The sequence below is a fragment of the Anabrus simplex genome, chromosome 3 (assembly GCF_040414725.1).
Source record: "Anabrus simplex isolate iqAnaSimp1 chromosome 3, ASM4041472v1, whole genome shotgun sequence".
Classification (NCBI taxonomy): domain Eukaryota; kingdom Metazoa; phylum Arthropoda; class Insecta; order Orthoptera; family Tettigoniidae; genus Anabrus; species Anabrus simplex.
Genome location: NC_090267.1, coordinates 413,218,026 through 413,238,990, shown reverse-complemented (window position 1 = coordinate 413,238,990; position 20,965 = coordinate 413,218,026). Strand labels below are relative to the sequence as shown.

The 20,965-nt window shown below is 36.2% G+C and overlaps 1 protein-coding gene across 1 annotated transcript in view; it reads right to left on the bottom strand.

The window, feature by feature from the left end:
* The window catches only part of LOC136866831 (ATP-binding cassette sub-family C member 4), a 288,334-nt gene that overhangs the window by 147,881 nt on the left and 119,488 nt on the right, over nucleotides 1–20,965 (bottom strand). The window lies entirely within an intron of this gene.

The following is a 20,965-nucleotide window of genomic DNA, read 5'->3' as shown; positions in this document are numbered from 1 at the left end:
AAGGAGTTAACTGATAATTGTATGTTTACCCCTTAGTCCAGTTTCCTGAAATGGGGTCAGCGATGAGGTGAGATGAAGTGATATGGTACGATTTAACAGCCAGTAGTTGATGAAGAAGAAATGAATGGTGCTGAATGAAATTGGGTAAGGAGGTGGGAGGGATTGGCTGTGGCATGTGAATAGGAGCTGTACTGGCATTTACCTGGAAGTGAAAATGGAAAAATACATTAAACCATTCCCAGGACAGCTGCGAACACACTCATCTCCTAAATGCCATAACTTGATAATATGCATCACTTAGGCCAAGGTGTTTGGATATACTTCTGAATGTCCAGCTATTCTAAGCTAGTTCCTTCTCTTGATGGGTTATCAGGGTTCTTAAAACTAAAAATACAGATTATAATACACATTCAGGGAGTCACACTGCGCACCGACACATCAAACTCCTGGTCCCCAAAGTTGCTTCTCTTGGTGCTGTGTTGTTCCAGAACAGTTCACAGTTACAAGCCTCAAACCGTGTGCAGCTGACTGATGGACTCATTTTTGTTGAATGACTTGTCACAGGCTAGCGACCATCTCATACTGCTTACTTTCTTTCACCGGGCTGAGTGGCTCAGACGGTTAAGGCGCTGGCCTTCTGACCCCAACTTAGCAGGTTCGATCCTGGCTCAGTCCGGTGGTATTTGAAGGTGCTCAAATACGTCAGCCTCGTGTCGGTACATTTACTGGCACGTAAAATAACTCCTGCGGGACTAAATTCCGGCACCTTGGCGTCTCCGAAAACCGTAAAAGAGTAGTTAGTGGGACGTAAAGCAAATAACATTATTATTACTTTCTTTCTTCTTTTTAACTTTCATCCCTGCATTTCTAGTTATTTACCCCTCTTTTCTTCCCCCTTCATACGTCCATAATTTGTCTACAAAAGTGTGCTAGAAGAATGACATTTTCACTAACTTGTTACGAAGATGGTCATAATTTGAATTGCAGCCAGTATATGTGGTATTTTTTAGATGAAAAGTTACATCCCTGTGGTTCGGATTCCATTTAAAAGTGGAGGTCTTCTGGCTATGATCACCATGTCAAAAGTCTGATTAGACTACAAACCTGTGCATTTGATTTTTGCATATATCTATCTATTTCTTGACGTGTCTTATTATACACACAATATTACCTCTTTCTTTGCAGCCTGTTTGATTTTTCCTGGCATCTTGAATCTTCAACTGCATTATCAATAAGAAATAGCCATTCCATTCTGTTCTGATATTCTGCCCAATCTGTCCTGTACTGCTGAATTTTGCTATATACAGGGTCTTTATTTATGCTTGGAAGGGAGTTTATCCCTCAAACTTGGCCTCCGATGACAGGTCGCTACCGGCCGCTGGTGCGTGCGGTTTCCAGCACTCTGCAGTTGTTGAGAGCTGAACTCCAAGATAGTAGGTTGTTCAATGAAGCTACTGCGTACTGTATGTCGTATTGTATAGTGTTTTAAGTGCTGTAATGTATGTGAAATATTTGTTACGTGAGCATGTATATCTGCATAATACTTACATTAAGTGCAGAAAATCGTGCGCTAGGACAAGACAATAGTTTTGAGCGAAATTTCCAGGAAGACACATTCCTGTCAATCGGACAATAAAACAACTGGCCAAGAGATTCAAACTTACAGAATCAGTAAACAATAAAAATAGACGTAAAGGTCGTTATCCCCTTACTGAAGTGTGTTTGGTACGAGGATCATAAGTAAAAATCTGTGGCCCCCTCGTAGCCCAGATATAACAGCATGTGATTTTTATTTGTGGGGAATGTTAAAAAATGTAGTTTATGTGAACAACCCTCACACACTAGATTAACTTAAAGACAATATACGAGTTGCAATTGCATCCATCAGTACTGAAGAACCTGGTAGAGTAACCAAAAACTTCTAGGAGATGCTGATTACTTTGGCAGCGCATGGGGAACATTTTCAGCATAAACTGTAAAAATGGTGAGAAAAATGCATGATAAACGCATGATAATGCATGATAATGATTTTGAGCACTGTATTCTGCCGTACATATGCACGTGCAGTAGCCGGCAACTGAACCGTCACTGGCGGCCAAGGTCGAGCGAGAAATTTCCTTCCACAATTACAATTAGAGAAGGTTCAACCAATTCAATACAAAGTGTGTATTGTACAAGGTGTTCACAACATATTATTTATTATTACTAGTACCGGTTTCGATGCTTAATGGCGTCATCATCAGCTAGAAATCACAAAGTGGGCAGGGTACATAACATAAAATTGTATAAATGATACATGCATTGCAAAGTACAAATGACTGACTGTTTTTACATTAAGAGCTAGATGAATGATGAGTAAAATGTGATGGCATAATATAACACATAGAGGCATTATAGTCTAATGAGGCAGGTAGGTATTGTACAATAAAATTGGTCTGATGAATGAGAGTAAAAGTCTTAGTATAATAATAAAACGATGCGGTAAAATTGTCCACTCTTCTGTTGTTATGAATGGAGATATATAAGTCCAGAACCAGTGTTGTGTGTGGTTGGCAAGACCATCAATTATTTGTTTAAGGCCGGTACACCTGACGTTGCGTGGTTGAATAAGGTTGAATTTTGAGGTCGTCTCAGCTCAACATAGGTGATAAGCTTAAAAGGAAGAAAATAGTAAATGCAGCTACCACCCTCAACAATTTAAACAATATAGATTCTAATATAAAATTTACATTGGAGTCCGAGTCCAATAACTCAATACAGTTTTTAGACCTCAGAAAAACCTAATATTCTTTTCGACTTCCTAATCGAAGTCTTTAGAGGCATCAAATCTGCGAAGAAGAAATCAATCTTTTACGCTCTGCACAACACTCTCCTGTGTCGCACACTACCACCACTCCATCCCCCTGACCCGCCTTAAACTCTGCCTTCCCATCCCTTCCACTCCCCTCGCCTCACCTTCCCGCTCTCTCCTTTTCCTCCCCCTCCCACCTCACCTCTACTCACACTCAACTTACTCACATCCATCTCACTCGTCCACAACCCTTCTCACTACACACAACCAGCACGCTGAACAAGGTGAGTCCCATATTCCATCACATTTGGTCGCGAAGCCATTTTTAGCTATCCATTTCATTAACTTAGCTTTTCTTCCTTTTAAGCTTCATCACCTATGTTGAGCTGAGACAACCTCAAAATTCAACCTTATTCAACCACTCAGCGTCAGGTGTACCGGCCTTAAACAAATAATTGATGGTCTTGCCAACCACACACAACACTGGATCTGGACTTATATATCTCCATTCATAACAACAGAAGAGTGGACAATTTTACCGCATCGTTTTATTATTATACTAAGACTTTTACTCTCATTCATCAGACCAATTTTATTGTACAATACCTACCTGCCTCATTAGACTATAACGCCTCTATGTGTTATATTATGCCATCACATTTTACTCATCATTCATCTAGCTCTTAATGTAAAAACAGTCAATCATTTGTACTTTGCAATGCATGTATCATTTATACAATTTTATGTTATGTACCCTGCCCACTTTGTGATTTCTAGCTGATGATGATGCCATTAAGCGTCAAAACCGGTACTAGTAATAATAAATAATATGGTGTGAACACCTTGTACAACACACTTTGTATTGAATAGGTTGAACCTTCTCTAATTCTAATTGTGAATCTCAGTTCAATACGGGTAAATGAAGTTCTTAACTTATAATGACAAAGCTAACCAAGCAAAATTCAAAGTCCACCAATACATGGGCCTAAAAATAAAGATTGCTAAAATTGGGCAAGGACATTCACTTCTTGAAACAATGTTTATCATACAATTTAACTCCAAATTTTCTCAAAACTAACTTGAAAAAAATACAACGTAAATCCCCTCAACACTCAAAACTCCAAATCAAAGTACATAAAATTTGGCTTAAGAATGAAATTTCTTATACAAGAAAAAAATCTTTCTTGAACAATAAACTATATGAGACACACCTTGAGACAGTGCACTTACTTTCGAAAGCTCAATGGGACATATTTCAAACAAAACTCGCGGAAAATCTATTCAGCATACTGGTGCAAAAACAAGCAACACATGAGAAGAAACTTAACAATCTCAAAAATAACGCAAGGCTAAACAGACCAACTACAAAAATTTCTAAAAAACCGATTACCCGTGACCAAGAGTCTTTAATAGAACATTTTCACCCCCAGTAGTTAACTTGACAAAAATAAAACTATCAGACAAGGAAAACGAGATCCTTGAAAAAGGACCAAAAAACAACTGGCCAAATCCAAATAAAGTTAATATCGCTACCACACTAGTCATAGAATCAGAAACAGCCATAAACAAAATGCCTTCAGACTTACAAGATGAGGTCAGATTGGACGTTAAACGGAAGTTAAACAAAATCCATAACCTAACAAACAAAACAACACCCACTAATAGTAGTATATACAAAGAAACCTTCGCAGAACGAGAACATATCACTAAACTCGCGAAGAACATTAAAGATCACGACCTTATCATTACAAAAGCCGATAAGGGCAATACAACCGTTGTCTTGGATGAAACCGATTATATTGAAAAAACAAAAAGTTTTTTCAATAATGGCTCCTTCTCCATAGTTATAAAAGATCCAACTCAGCAAATCCAATGTCTCCTAAAACAAACTTTAAAAATACATCATTCCTTTTTACAGAACAAGAAAAAACGTGATTACTTAATATGAATCCCGGTCTGCCTACCGCCAAAGCTTTCCCCAAAATCCATAAGGCCGGCGTCCCCATATGCCCCATCATTAACTACAGACCTAGCCCATTATACAAATTAGCCCAATTCATACAGAAATTCCTTAGTAAAAATTATAAATTTCAGTCGAAAAAATCCGTAAAAAACACTATTGAATTAATCGAAAAACTGAACAAATTTAAAATACAACCTTTTCACACCCTTCATTCATTTGATATCAACAATATGTATCCCAGCATTAACACTAAAAAACTCCTTCACATAATTCAAAATAACCTAAAAGCACATAGTGGGCTAAGTAAACTCGAGATCCAGGATTTTATGCAGGTCCTAAAACTAGTGATTCACAACAACTATTTCACATTTGACAAATGTATATACCAACAAGATGGACTAGCTATGGGGTCGCCAGCCTCAGGAATTTTGGCGGAGATTTACATAGATTCCCTAGAAGACACGGCAATTAATAACAATAATATCTTCTCAAACATACTTTTCTGGTCCAGATATGTCGATGACACTCTGGTTATTCTAGAAGACAGAACGGTAAGTGCAGCTACCACCCTCAACAATTTAAACAATATAGATTCTAATATAAAATTTACATTGGAGTCCGAGTTCAATAACTCAATAAATTTTTTAGACCTTACAATTAAGAGACTGCCTTCCTCACTAGAATATAATATCTACAGAAAACCAACACAAACAGGGACAACTATCAGAAGAGACTCCACACACCCATACACACATAAGTGCGCCACTTACTACAGTATAGTAGACCGAGCATTAAAAATACTGTTATCTAAGGAAAATCTAAAGAAAGAACTGAATACCATATGTGCCATCGCTAAATATAACGGATATAATTCCTCATTCATAGAATGCATTATCAACAAATGTAAACACAGACTAAAGTCAACATTAACCAAAGAAAGACCTAATCCCGCCCTATACGCCACTTTCACTTTCAATGAAAACATACACAGTTTAACTAACATCTTCAAGAAACATACGGTAATATTAAAATTTCGTACAGAACCAACAATAGAAATATAGAAATAGTGCACAATTCCAAGTCAATAAACAAATCCGACATTCATGCAAAGTCAGGTGTTTATCGTTCCAAATGCAATAACTGTTTTTCCTCGTACATCGGACAGACCGGAAGAAGTTTCAAAGTTAGATACCTAGAACACGTCAATGCCATTAAGTATAATAGGTTTTCTGCAATAGGCCAACACATACATGACTCAAAGCATAATTTCACTACCATAGAACAAGACCTAGAAATTCTCAAGAACATAAAAAAGGCCCTTTACTCTTATGTTACGGAAAACTGTTTTATTCATTTAGATCAATTTTTCAATCCCAATCTAAACCTCAATGAAATTTCAGAAAAACATAATATTCTTTTCGACTTCCTAATCGAAGTCTTTAGAGGCATCAAATCTACGAAGAAGAAATCAATCTTTTACGCTCTGCACAACACTTTCCTATGTCGCACACTACCACCACTCCATCCCCCTGACCCGCCTTAAACTCTGCCTTCCCATCCCTTCCACTCCCCTCCTGTCTCCTTCCCCCCTCTCCTTTTCCTGCCCCTCCCACCTCACCTCTACTCACACTCAACTTACTCACATCCATCTCACTCGTCCACAACCCTTCTCACTACACACATCTAGCACGCTGAACAAGGTGAGTCCCATATTCCATCACATTTGGCCGCGAACCCATTTTTAGCTATCCATTTCATTCTTAGCTTTTCTTCCTTTTAAGCTTCATCACCTATGTTGAGCTGAGACGACCTCAAAATTCAACCTTATTCAACCACTCAACATCAGGTGTACCGGCCTTAAACAAATAATTGATGGTCTTGCCAACCACACACAACACTGGATCTGGACTTATATATCTCCATTCATAACAACAGAAGAGTGGACAATTTTACCGCATCGTTTTATTATTATACTAAAGCTTTTACTCTCATTCATCAGACCAATTTTATTGTACAATACCTACCTGCCTCATTAGATTATAACACCTCTATGTGTTATATTATGCCATCACATTTTACTCATCATTCATGTAGCTCTTAATGTAAAAACAGTCAGTCATTTGTACTTTGCAATGCAAGTATCATTTATACAATTTTATGTTATGTACCCTGCCCACTTTGTGATTTCTAGCTGATGATGATGCCATTAAGCGTCGAAACCGGTAATAGTAATAATAAATAATATGTTGTGAACACCTTGTACAACACACTTTGTATTGAATAGGTTGAACCTTCTCTAATTCTAATTGTGAATCTCAGTTCAATACGGGAAAATGAAGTTCTTAACTTATAAATTCCCTTCCAAGCATAAATAAAGACCCTATATAAGGGGAAGATATTTGAATCTTGCCTAATGTCCTTGTTTTTCAGACAGTTTATATTTTATGTATTTAATTGAAATAGCATTTATAATTTTGTATGTCAGAAGTAAAGTGTCCTAAGTCACATATTAGCAATTTTACTTGAGGGCTAGTTAAAGCACCAATTCAAAAAATCTATTATGTGGACAAAGCATGAAGGAAGCCGTACGTGTTTTCTTGCTGTTCATGCATATACTCGGTAAAGTTATTTTAGGTGTAGTCAAAAGATTGTTTACAGCTATTAAATTATGGACTTGTCGTTAAGGACAAAGGAACTTGTATTTATTCAGTACTAAAGTTTACATTAAGCATAAAGAATATGATAATGAAGGCTCTTGGCAGGATAATCAACTCTACTGGTAGAATGATGTTAAGTTTTGTAGTAATCATGGCAATATGAATGTAAAATTTTCAGCAAGTCCATGACTTCATTGTATTATTGAGTTGAAATTGGAACTGGAGTGATTGAGATTCTGTGCACGTCTCTTACTGCTTGGAAAGTGGTGTCTTCAAAGTATGATTTTGTAGTAAAGAATTGCTATTGTGTTTTGTCTAGCTTGTAAATGAACAAACTGAGAGATTAGAAATGGCTTCTTTCAACACTGACTTTGGGAACAATAATGAATGAAGTCCTAGAAGCAGAGTAGAGTATCTAATAATTCTTGAAGTCATCCCTTTCTAAATTAACATGGTATTTTGGGGAACATTGTCACATGGGCTGTTGCCATTCCCACGGAGTTAAGCTTGTCATTGTGGGAGTTTTCTTATGTTTCATTTCAATTGTTACATATACCATATCAGCTTCCATATGTGTATGACCTTTACACATGAATTTTAAGTTTATTTCTTTCACTTGAGAATATTTGTTGAGGATAATAATAGATACATATTAAGGCACATATTCTTGTTTTGCCCATAACAGTTGTCCGACCATATAGTAATAGTGTCAACATCTGTTGCCAGTGAAGAGGCATCTGTCCATTTTAGAATTGTCGATGCTATTTCACTGCCAATTCTTTTTTACCTTTGACTCATCCCAAATTGGGAAGGAGGCCGGCCAAATTGTCAGACGAATCAAACATAGTATAATATAGAGTCCAACTATTTCTTTTATGAAAATGAATGGTTTTTGTCAAGAATGGAGTCGCAAGGCACCTTTACATGTTGGCAGTAATTACTTGGCAAGAGAATTGCAGAAATATGTATATCCCTGCTTTATTGATTATGCTAAAGCCTTTGACTGCATCGATCATAATGAATTACAGAAAGTACTAAAACACATGGGAGTACCAGATCATATCACTAACCTCATACGGAACTTATACTCTGACCAAGAAGCTATGATGAGGACCATATATGGAACAACTAAATGGGTCAAGATTCAGAAAGGAGTACGGCAAGGCTGTATATTGTCACCTTACCTTTTCAATCTGTATGCGGAACACATTATAAGGAATGTGGGGTTAGGTGAAGAAGAAAGAGGAATCAAAATAGCTGGGTTAAATATAAACAACCTGAGATATGCAGCTGATACTATCCTGATGGCAGAAAATGAAGAAGACTTGAAAACCCTCTTACTGAAAGTGAAAGAAGAAAGTTCAAAGGCTGGACTAATGTTGATGGCATGAAGGAGGAGAAAAAATGGAGGTAGTCTCTGTTTTCAACTATCTTGGCTCACAGATTTCTGCTGATGCTGACTGTAGCCATGAAATCAACAGACAATTGCTACTTTGTAGAAAGGCAATGACCAATCTTGACAATATCTTAAGGAGTAGAGACATAACATTAACAACAAAGATCCGTATAGTAAGGGCTATGGTTTTACCACTTGTGATGTACTGTACCCGTCCAAATGGTGTTTTATTGAATTTTGGTAAGTTGGTAAAATTTTGTAATATATTATACGGGTTTACGTGTGAGCGAGCACCAGCTGATCACCGTGCCGTTCTGCTGCGGACGAGTGAGAACTGGGTCAGCCGGTGAAGGTCACCACGTCACAGAGTTACGTCACCTAGCGAGCCGATAGCCAAGGGGGAGCAACATTCCAGAGAAATCTGCTCACAAGTTTGAAGGACGAATGATGTTGCAGGATAGCTGACAGCCAATGAAAATCAGTGAAGGTGTCGGATGGTCAGAGGATCTTTCTAGAAAGAAGTCGAACACGAGAGTTTCTAGAAGGAAGTCGAACAGTTGAGTTACCCAAAGGAAGTCAAACGATATAGTTACAGGAGAGTCAGCGAATAGTGACATTAACTGTTCACCTCTTGTACTGCACGACGACTATTATTAAAGAGTGCTAATTCACATTTTCGTAAAATCAATTCAGTATAGTGCGATATTATTACTGCCGCACATTTTCCCGGGTGGAACTTTCCAAACCACGGACATTCAGCGCACTCATTACGCCGAGCGTTGCTGCAGAAATTTGTAGAATGTTCCAGTAAGAACTACAAGGGAGGATGACCATCGAAAGAGAACCTTCGAGAATAAACGTGGCCTATGAACACCGTTTTGTTAGTAATATAATATATTACTCGAAATTCCGTCAGCTCAACAATGTCCTGTAGACTGGTAAATGTGCTCGAAAATTGAAGCTTTTGGTAGGACTGAACTGACGACAAGGGACCGCTAGGGTACATGTTAGTCGTGAAGATTATAGTGATTTATGGTGATATAATTAAGTGTTCAGGGAATAATAATAGTTTTCCGCTCAACAACTGGTATTGTGTAATGTATGACTCGAGTATTATTTTTCTTTTTTCCTGAGGGTTATGAGCGCGTTCTTCAAAGTTCCCTAACCGATGGTGGTGATGATTATTTCTTCGATGCTATTCTTTTACTCATCCTATTTTGTCGTTTAACACAAGTCATGGTGAATCTTTACTATTATTGGCTAATAATGCGAGGGTCTTCAACCTAATTCTGAAGGGGGACATAATAATAATAATAATAAATAATAATAATAAAAAAAATAATATCCTCAATAGTGTGATAAAATCTGCTGATAAACAGTTGAGGGAGATTGTGTTATTGCATGACAGCTTAACCCTGTGTTTCCAGGAGTGTTTATTCTTTCAGTGATTTTCGTGTGATTTATTATCCAATGATATTGTAATTTATGTTGATTGTGCGTTTTGCTACGTGATACTCTATCTATCCACAATGTATTAGTTAGTGAGATATCGTTTCATATGGTCTGTAAAATGAATACATTTGAACAAAATCTATGAAAGAGGGGAAATATGCCAAAGAATTTCCAAAGAAATTTGTAAAGAATTTTCAAACAATTTTGTCTAGAATTTCCTAAAAGATTTTTCTAAATGTGTCAAAGAATTTGTAAAGAAATTTTGTCGAAGTATTTCCTAACGATAATGTTTTGAGATTTCCAAGTGTTTTGCAAGCCGATTTTCAGAGTATGGGAAAAATAGTTTTTTTGTTATAAACTTGTACGGAATCTTCTAAAGCAAGATGAAGGAAACTTCTAGAATGAAAATAATAATTTATATTTTCAGATGAAAGACATTGTGATTTGTAGTAAGTAGTAAGTAGTACAAGGATAAAGTTGCAACGTGAGCAGAATACATAATGGCAGAATGTAAGTGTAGCGAGGACATTATGATGAGGTACACATACCCGACTGGTGATGTAACGTAAGTCTGGACTCAGCAACCTCGAGTGGGTCAAGTAAAAAGGTAAGAGGAATGCAATGTGCAAGGGTTTGCCTGTCTAATCAAGAGGGCATGAAGGTCTTTGACATACTTAATGCCACTTATTTTATTTCAACTTTATTTGTCTTTAAATTATATTTTATTTAAACTGCACATTCTGGAAAGACAATAGAAATATTCAGGGGAGACGCTGGACGTGGCACGAAAGGGCCGAGGATGACTGCCATGGTAACCCTCACTTTGGGGGTTACGTTTCCGGAGTATCCGAGAAATTTCATGGCATGTCCAAGGGGTACATTTAATTATTATTCTTATTATTATTTTAGTATTATTATTATTTTTCTTTTCCTTTTCTGTACAGTATGTGGAGTTTTGAAAGAGTGAATATTGGCATAGGCTGGACATTATTATTTTTCTCATTTAATGGATCAAATGGGTAATTGTTACTGTAGATCTAGAGAAAAATAATAAAGTATCAGTATCAGTATCATACATTTTTTGTACACTCTAGTCTTAACTCAGATAATTCCATTTTGATCATTCACAAATGTAGTGGCTTTCATAACTTGGGAGTCAAAATACCAGATACAACCAAATCAGTTACATGTTGTTTACTTTTATTGTTGGGCACATGTTTACCTCTTTTGTCTTCTTGCACCAGTCCTTTCTCCTGATGTTTCTTGAAAGCTCTTTTTATTTCAGATTGTGATATAGTTAGTATGTTAAGAAACTTGGTTTTGCATACATTTGTTTGTGTACCAGCTACAATGAAATAACGCAATGTACTCACTCTTGATTTTGATTCATCAGCCAATCTCAGTCTCCTTTCATTGCATGATGATATAAATTGTATTTTCATATTATAATTTTGATGTTTCTCATTACTAGTCATGTATCTCTTTCCTTTGTGCTTCAGATAATTTTGAACGACACTGCATATGACATGTGCATGGAGCTCAGACTCTTTTGCAAAGTCTTTCTTTACCTATTTTGCTGACATACGTTTGAGCACCACCATAATCTGTATTTCTCTTATTTACAAACCATTCAGATGCTGTCAAAGTAAGAATGGCTGATGAATCAAAATCAAAAATGAGTACATTGTGTTATTTCATTGTAGCTGGTACACAAACAAATGTGTGCAAAACCATTTTCTTAACATACTAACTATACCACAATCAATTTAAGATCGCATACTATTACTAGTGAACCAAAGATGGAAAAGGAGGCCGTTGCTTCTACGGACATCCAAGGTGAGGTTGAGAATAGGGAGCTGATGAACACAATGGAAGGTTCTGAGGTAATTCAGTAGAGTGCAGAAGTTTAGAAGTACACTGAAACTCAAAAGAAAGTCACAGGGTGAATGAACCAAGATCTTTATAATTTGCTGATGGCCAGAATGACCAAGCTCAGTAATGAAAATTGTAAGAATCTGATTGATACTAGTAATGAAAATTGTAATAAACAGATTAACTCTATAAGTAAACAGTTAAGTAGCAAAATGGAACAAATAATTAGTATTGACAAAAATAGTAATAAACGAATGGAGGAAAAGATTGATATTAATAATGAAAATAGTAAGAAACAGATGGAAGAAGTGATTGGTAGTAGTAACAAAAATTGTAGCAAAATCGAACAATTGATTAGTAGTAACAGTGCGATCAATAATAAAGTAGATGGGTTAAGTGAATCACTAAATTGAAAGATAGATGCTAAGATATTAGAGGTAACTGTTCAAATATTTAAGTTAGAAAATAAGTTAAATAAAGAGTCTGTTGAAATTAGAGTTGAAATGGAGTTGAGTCAGAGCAATCTTCATACTCAGATTGAGGAAGTCAAGGGAACGTGTACTGAGAATAACAACAATATCGTACAGTTAAGCAATAAGATGTCTAGTAATTGGGAAGAAATTCACGAGATCATAGAGAAAAGATTAGATAAGATCCATAATGCAGTTGTGCAAGATACGAGGGAATGTGTCAGTAGAGTTGAACAGGTGGAAAGGAAGCTTGGGCGGGTCAGTGAACTACAGAACAAACAGGAAACTCTGTCACAGAAGGTGACAGAGAAAGAGGAAAAATTACAGGAAGAATTGAGAATAATGAAAGAGAATGCTGATAGAGTAGCGGAAGAAACCGTTTTGAATTGCCAGAGAGTAGTATGGCAAGAAATTAGAGAAGGTCAGACTACAAGAGAAATAGTAGTAACAAGTGGCTTATACAATAGGGACCAAGACTTGCCTAAGTTTTCTGGAAAACAGTTCAATCCTATGGAATTTGTAAAATTAGTCAAGAAAAGATTTAAAAGTATGTTGAGGGATAATATTATCGAATGGGAATATGTGTTGGAGATCTTGTCGAATGCCTTTATCGGTAAAAGTAAAACATAGTCTCAAGTGTACCATAATAATATGTCTAATTTACGAGAATTTAAAGAGAAGTTCATTGACAAGTTTTGGGATGAAAATGTACAAGGTCGTGAAAGAGAATGTATTATGTTTGGTAAATATAGACAAAAGGAGGGAGTGTCTATGACAGAATATTTTCTGGCACACGTGCTCATATGGAAGAATCTTAACAGTATTGGGGCAGAAGTTGATATCATAAGGATTATGTTAAAACATTATTCTGATAGGATTAGGGAAGCTGCCTGTATGCAAAAAGTCACTACTATCAAAGAAATGGAGGTATTATTAGATAGTTTTGAGGGTCTGAATAGTAGCGTAGGTGGTGATCGACCGCAAAGTAGAACAGTAGAGGGAGAGGAAAACGGGTCAGATAATTATCAAAGGAGAGGTAATAATTATGATCAGCAGAGGATTAATAGAAATTTCAATAGTGATAGGGGTCAGCAGAGTTACCAGAGACAATCCGAAAATGGGAGGTGTGAACATGTGAATTATGTGAGAAATTCTGGAGAAAATAGTCAAAGAAGTAGTAATAGGCCTAATACGAATGTTATTCAGGAGTCATCATCAAGCCAGAGCACTTTAAACTCTCAGCGGACTGGATAAGTAGGTCACATGGACAGTCCGAAGGTATAAGTTGTCAGAAACAGGTAGGTAAATAAGTGTGAAAAGAAAGTAGATTTAAGAGAACAACGTGATTGTGACCTAAGTAATAATAAGTCAAATGTTTTAAGTAATGACGTAGTCATAGATAATAAAGTGATTATTAGTAGTATTAATTTAGACATAAGGAGTGATCTGTTAAGTGATGTAAGTACCTAGTTATAATACTGAGGATATAAGTAGTGAGATAATAACTCCAATGATAGAAATTATGATATGGAGAAGGAAAGTGAAGGTACTATTAGATTTTATTAGTGAAAGGTCATGTATTAGCTCCAAGCTTTATGAGGAAGTTCAGGAAGAAAGTCAGAATATAATGAAAATTCCTGTGAGGCAAACATTCATTATAACAGCTGTTGGTAGTAAATCACAGAGAGTCAATAAAATGATAGCAGTACCAATCACAATTGAAAATAAATGTAACTTTCAGCCATGCCTTGTTGTGCCAAACCTTGTGTATTCAGTTATTTTAGGAGCTGACTGGCTTACAAATCATGCAGCTAGATTAGACTTTGATTTAGGTAGTGTTTGTTTGTCCTGGGGGGAAAACTATTAAAGAAGTATGTGTAAATTACGATGGGTCTGAGGTAGGTGTTGGTAACGTGTGTTCTATTAAAGATATAAGAGAGGCGAGTGAAGGTGTTCCTAGTGGGAGGAAGTGTTTTGATGTGTGTCACATGTCCACACCACAGGATTTGAGGAATAGTCTGTATGAGGCAGTGGCGAGAAATAATTTGAGTGAATTACAGGAAGACCAATTGTGTTCAATTATAGTTGAGCATTGGGATATATTTAACCCTAGAACACTAACCCTTCATCAATTTTACAATGGTAGGTAGCAGAACGGTATAGTTTATTGCCTTCCGTGCATGCGTGCGTGCCGCTATTTTGTGTAGCTGATTTTTTTGAGCAGTTATTGACTCTGGCATGAGCGATTGTTGATAGCTTTGCTCATTCTTGTAATGATTGGGTGGGTGTCATCATATTGACGAACGGTTAGTGATAGTGTGAACTTATAAGTATAATGTTTCTTCATGCCTTTTTTTACATTTATACTTATTTATTTATTTTCTTGATAGTTTTGGTTTCTTTGCGATGTAAATAACCCACATTCATAATTTTAAGGGTTTATTTGAATACATTGTGTTATAAAATTCATTTCTTATAAAACGTGTTCATTTAATATTTTTTGTGTGTCAAGTTTTCTATATTTAATAAATAATCACATAAAATTATTTAATATCTATGTATTTTGAATCATGTTAAGTTTATGACACCATAGGAACTCTAAATAACCAAATTCTTGCCAAATATAAGCTGCTACATAGAAAATATAACTATTATAAATATGGAGTAGTCAAATTTACGAAGGGTTAATAATAATGTGTGGCAAAATAGGGTTAGTGTTCTAGGGTTAATGATAAGCCAGGAAGAACACATGTATATGAACACAAATTTGTAGTACATGACCTTTCATCATTTGTGGGACCTAAGTACCCCATTCCACTTAAATATGCTAGTGCCGTTGAAGAACAAATAAACATTATGCTGGATTATGAAATAACTGAACCATCTTGTAGCCATAGTATTAATCCTTTAATTGTTGTTGCCAAGAGGGATGGGTCTGTAAGGTGATGTATCGATGGCAGGCTGATGAATCAGAGAATTGAGGCAGACCAACAGAGGCCTGAAAGAGTGGAAAAACTCATTCAACATTTTGAAGGAAAAACATGGTTTCCATCATTTTGGCAAATTCCCCTCAGAAAAGAGGATAGACCTCTCATAGCCTTCGCATATATGAACTGTTTGTATCATTTTGTCAGGGTTCCATTTGGGGCAAAGACATCTTCCGCAGCGTTGATTAGTGCTATGTTTAGTGTTTCAGGTCAGGATACAGGGGATTTTGTTATGATGTATATTGATGACGTGGTTATAGCATATCACACTTTTGAGGAACACATGGAACATTTGGACATAGTTTTACAGAAAATTAATTAGAGAGGGAAGCTTCACATTAAAACTGGATAAGTCTACACTTTGCACACAACAGGTTACATTTTTGGGGCATACTGTATCTGCACAGGGGGTAAAACCAGAACAAATGAGATAAGAGAAGATTAACAACACGAGTACTCCACGTAATGTTAAAGAATTAAAATCATTTTTAGGGGTTTGTAATTATTTTAGATGTTTCGTTATTCAATATGCAGTGTTGTTAGTGCCATTTAGAGGATTATTGAAAGGCGGAGCTAAATGGAAGTGGGTGGCTGAACATGATGAGGCATTCCTTATGCTGAAGAAAGGTTTTAATGATGCCGTTATGTTAAAATACCCTATGCCTGATCGCGAGTTTGTACTCATGACTGACGCATTCGGAAAAGGATATTTCAGGATGTTTGTGCCAGAGGAATGATGAAGAAAATTTGGGTATAGTTTCCTTGGCGAGTCGAGGACTCAGCTTGACAGAAAAGAGGTATACCATTACGGAAATTGAGTTCTTAGCCATTATTTATTCATTAAGTAAGTTTAGGATGTATTAGGAAATAAGTTTGAGATATGGACAGATCACCAGGCGTTAGTATTAATTAAGACATGTAAGTTAACAAGTAATAGAATGACAAAGGTGGATTTTGGCTATCAGTGAATATGACTTTACTATTCGACATATTGAGGGTAAAGATAATGTCTTAGCTGATTTCCTCAGTAGAAATCTATCAGGTAATATGGAGTCCAGGTATGTAGAAATAAGGAATATTGGTACGTGTGGGGTATGTAATGGACAACATGACAGAATGAGATCTTTACAAAGGTGAAAAATGAGAGCATCCTCCTAATTCATTACATTAAATATTCCGTCATTAGACGGAGTATACAAATTCAAACATGTTTTGGCTCGTTTGAGCCATCTTCAGTGAAAAATGAGGGGGGTTGAAATAATTTACATAATATAAGTTGAAAAAATGCTAAAAACATAATGAAGGAGCAAATGAAATAACAAACAAAAGAGAGCCTAGACGGAAACAAAATTAGCACAAATATACAATATTTACATCAATATGCGGAGCAAAAAACTCACTGCGACAAAATTCAGTGAAAAGGTGTTAATTTAAAATAATAATTGAAACTAAAAACTGTGTTAACCTAAGAAACAAAGGAATGAAAAAACAAATGATGCAGATGGAAATGAACAATAGTAGCACATGGTGAGGTTGTGGACCTCATAGTTTACAAAATATTGTTTAGTAACAATAAAAAAACAGGTTGAAATCACTGTCGAAAATCATCCTTGTAGAAACCCATCACATCGAATTGGTCAGGAGGGGAGCGGGAGCAAACATTTTTGAGAAACCAAGCCTGATATAACGTGCAGGCGAAAAGCCTGTGACAAGAAAAAAACACCAATGAAATTTAAAGCTTTAGAAACAGCAGCATTCTCAATATCTTCTTAATCTAGCGGTCCCTTTCTTGATTATTGTTTCATAATGTTGGCTGGTGTCTTGCCTTATTATAAAGGGTCGGAAGGGCCGCGATATAAGATTGAGAAGCTGTGTTAGGTAGAAGACAGATGCATAGTAAACTGTAAGTGATCTAGTGGAAACCGTCAATCGGTTATGTCATCTCATGTTGGAACAAGAGAGAGAGGATGAGATGTATACTATCCTGACCTTGCTAAGACACAAGGAGGCAGATGTTGTCGTGAAGGAAGGTAAACATGAGTACAAACTAAGTAGTGGTTTCCTGTCAAGGAAGTGTCATTCTGGACTATTTAAAGTTTGTGTACCAAAGTCATTACAGGAAGATACGATTTGGTATTACCATAAAGAACTCTGTCATTTTGGGGTAAACAAGGTTCTTTATGCAATTCAAGGGAATTTTGTGCGGAAGAATATGGGAAGGAGTATTAGGAAATTACTTGCGACTTGTGATCTATGTCAATGCAGTAAGCATCCTAACAGAATGTTAGAGGGCCTACGGCAGGTAGTCATTGTAGACAAGCCAGGTCAACTTATATGCGTAGGTCTGTTCGGGCAACTAGTAAAATCTCGGTATGGATACCGAAATGTATTCGTTTTGATTGATGCCTTCAGCAAATATGTAAATCCCATGAGGAAAGATACTGGAAGGGGTTGCCTGACTCAGGCTATTGACAGATACATTCCTGAGTGTGGATGTCCACTCAGAATATTATCAGATCACGGCAGTCAGTTCAGTTCAAAGATATGGACTACCAAGTTGAATGAACCGGGTGTTCAGACCATACATTCGTCTATTCGATACCCTCAAGGTCATATGGTCGAGCAGGTCATGAGAGAGATTGGGAGGATATTTAGAGCCTAAGTACACGATAAGCACAGTTCGTGGTTTTCATGACTAGGTGATGTAGAACGATGGTGTAATATTACGTTACACGAGTCTACGGGATGTACGCCTTACGAAATTCATTATGGTAGGAAGCCAACCGATCACACTGCAAGTATGCTAGGTTTAGACTTGGGAGAGGGAATATCAAAGGATTATTGTATCCAGCTGGTGAGGGAAAATTTAATCAAAGCAGGAAATAAATGCATTTGCCAGCAGAAAAGGGCAAAATTGGATGAATTCAGTTTGGGTGACAAGGTGCTACTCAGAGTTCCATTTCCATCATCAGCTGAGGTGGGAAATATGTCTAAATTCTTTCTTTTGTATCAGGGGTATTTCACGATTGTGAACCATATCAGGAAGTGTGTGTATTCATTAAAAGGTTAGGAAGGGAGTATTGTCGGTACTTATAACCTCAGAAATTTAAAGAAGTTCGTCACATAAGATTTGGTGAGATATTACTAAGAGGATTGTTATTTTTGTAAGAAGCTGGCATAAGATAAAACTAACTTCTGAGAATTTGCATGTGAATCAAGTGTCATATTGGTGCACTGAACTCCAGTACATGGAAATTTAAGTGCTATAGACCCTATTGTTGTGAATTGTATGATAAGGAGAGAACAGGACACTAAAGAGTTATCTATGACACTGCCTTCGTAATATACAGGCCGTACTGTAGAAAGTGTGCCAAGCCAATCAGCTGATCAATTGAGGCGAGCTAAGCGAATGTTACAAATTGTACTTGTGAATGTAATCCATAAGGATTGTGAGCATTTTTAGGATAATTGTGACCGTTGAGAGACAAAAATGTATATTTAAATATATTACATGTTTTTCTTTAAATTTATCACATCAGAATTTACGTAAACAGCTGTTATTAAGATAATGAGACTTCATAGTTTAGGTTAGGCATGGTATCTTCACGTGGTGAGTAATGTAAATTCAAAGGACATAATACTTCTCGTGTAAATTATTCATTTAATTGTTATCGTATAACACATTTTTGTGGAAATATAATGTGCTACAAATTTAAATATAGTGTGTGAAAGTTCGTAGTTGCCACAATGCTAAGATCTTGTGCGTACCATGGCAAAACTACAACTATACAAGTAAATAGACATTAATATTTTCATTTTCATCGTATGGGGGCAAATACCTTTGTGAAAAACGAAAATCCCAACTGAAAAAATACCTGTTACGAAGAATAAAGGTGTATGTTTCACTCATTTTCCAGAGCTGATGATGAGTTCTGCTTTTGACTTTCTTGTTACAGAGATTTACAGCAGAACATTTTATTGTTGATACAGAACAAGTATAAAAGTGGACAGTAACCAATGGAACCTACATATGGTTATTTCTTGGGTTCGTAATGTTGAGTACGCGCTGCCTTTTCTCCCCAAACTTAATGTGAGTAAAATCCATTCCTTGGCAGTTTCCGTGAATGTGGGAAGTAACTAAGAGATATGGCTGATCAGTGCATTAATATTTGGGAAAGCGTGGGCTATTCCTAAACAAAAAGTGATACAAATGTTTGAGTTGAAGAAAGGGTCTCAAGAAAGTCTTCAAAAGATGGTGCCAGAAGTGTCAACAACAATTAAAAAAACCAAGAAAGCTACTGTATTTATGGCCATCTACAGGTATGGAAGTAAAGTTTATTATTGCACGTTTGTTGTCTCCATATTTGTATTAATGCATAATAAGTATTTGTTGGGTACATTGACGACTAAAGCACTGAAGCTTTGATCGCATGGATCGCACTTCAAACCTACTTCTCCTAACATTACATAGACCTGACTTACGAGTTATGATGCGATTACAGGTTTTAGTGATCTCACCTGTTATATTAATACAACATTTGTAAATATTTCATAATTACAAAAGGTACAGATGCACCACGTCCTTGCATTACACGGGTCGGACGTAGGAAACAGTTCGCCTCTTTGTGTGACGTCATCGGAGGTACAGTACGGCCTGTACATCACGAAGGCAGTGTCTATGATGACAATGTGAGAGAAAGTTCTCAAATAAGTGACACCGGTATTTTATAAAATGTATTGATGTGTTAAAAAATAATAATATATTGTTTTATACTCATTTAGAAGTGTTTATATGTGTCTATGTTAGTGTTATATATATTATGTTGTTCATAAATCAATCAATTCCTTGTTCTTCGATTTATTTATGAGGGAGGTGTTTTGTAACGGTTCAAATCCTGTTAGAAGTATTTATTATTATTATTATTATTATTATTATTATTATTATTATTATTATTATTATTTCGCTATGTATTAATTAACTATCACTTGCTTCATTGTAGTTAATTTAGTGTGTGTGTGTGTGTTTTTTTTTTTTTGTATCAAAGTAATCTTAAGTGAGACTAACTGATATCAGATATGGATATATGTTTTGTGAAAACTTTTGACATTGCAACATATGCTGCAATACCATTACAGTAACTGTTGAGTCATCACTGTCATTGTGTGCATTTAGCGATGAGATCATATTTAAGGAGATCCGTATGTGTAGAGGCATGATTTTTTCGCATTAATTTTTGAATGATTTCGCGAGAAGGATACTAATTGGACCATGTTATGCATCACTAGACCAAGCGCCATTTTGTAAAAATCAATATTTGTGCGCATTCTGTTGAGAAACAACGTAACTTAAATGGACAAAAATCACCATACATGTCCT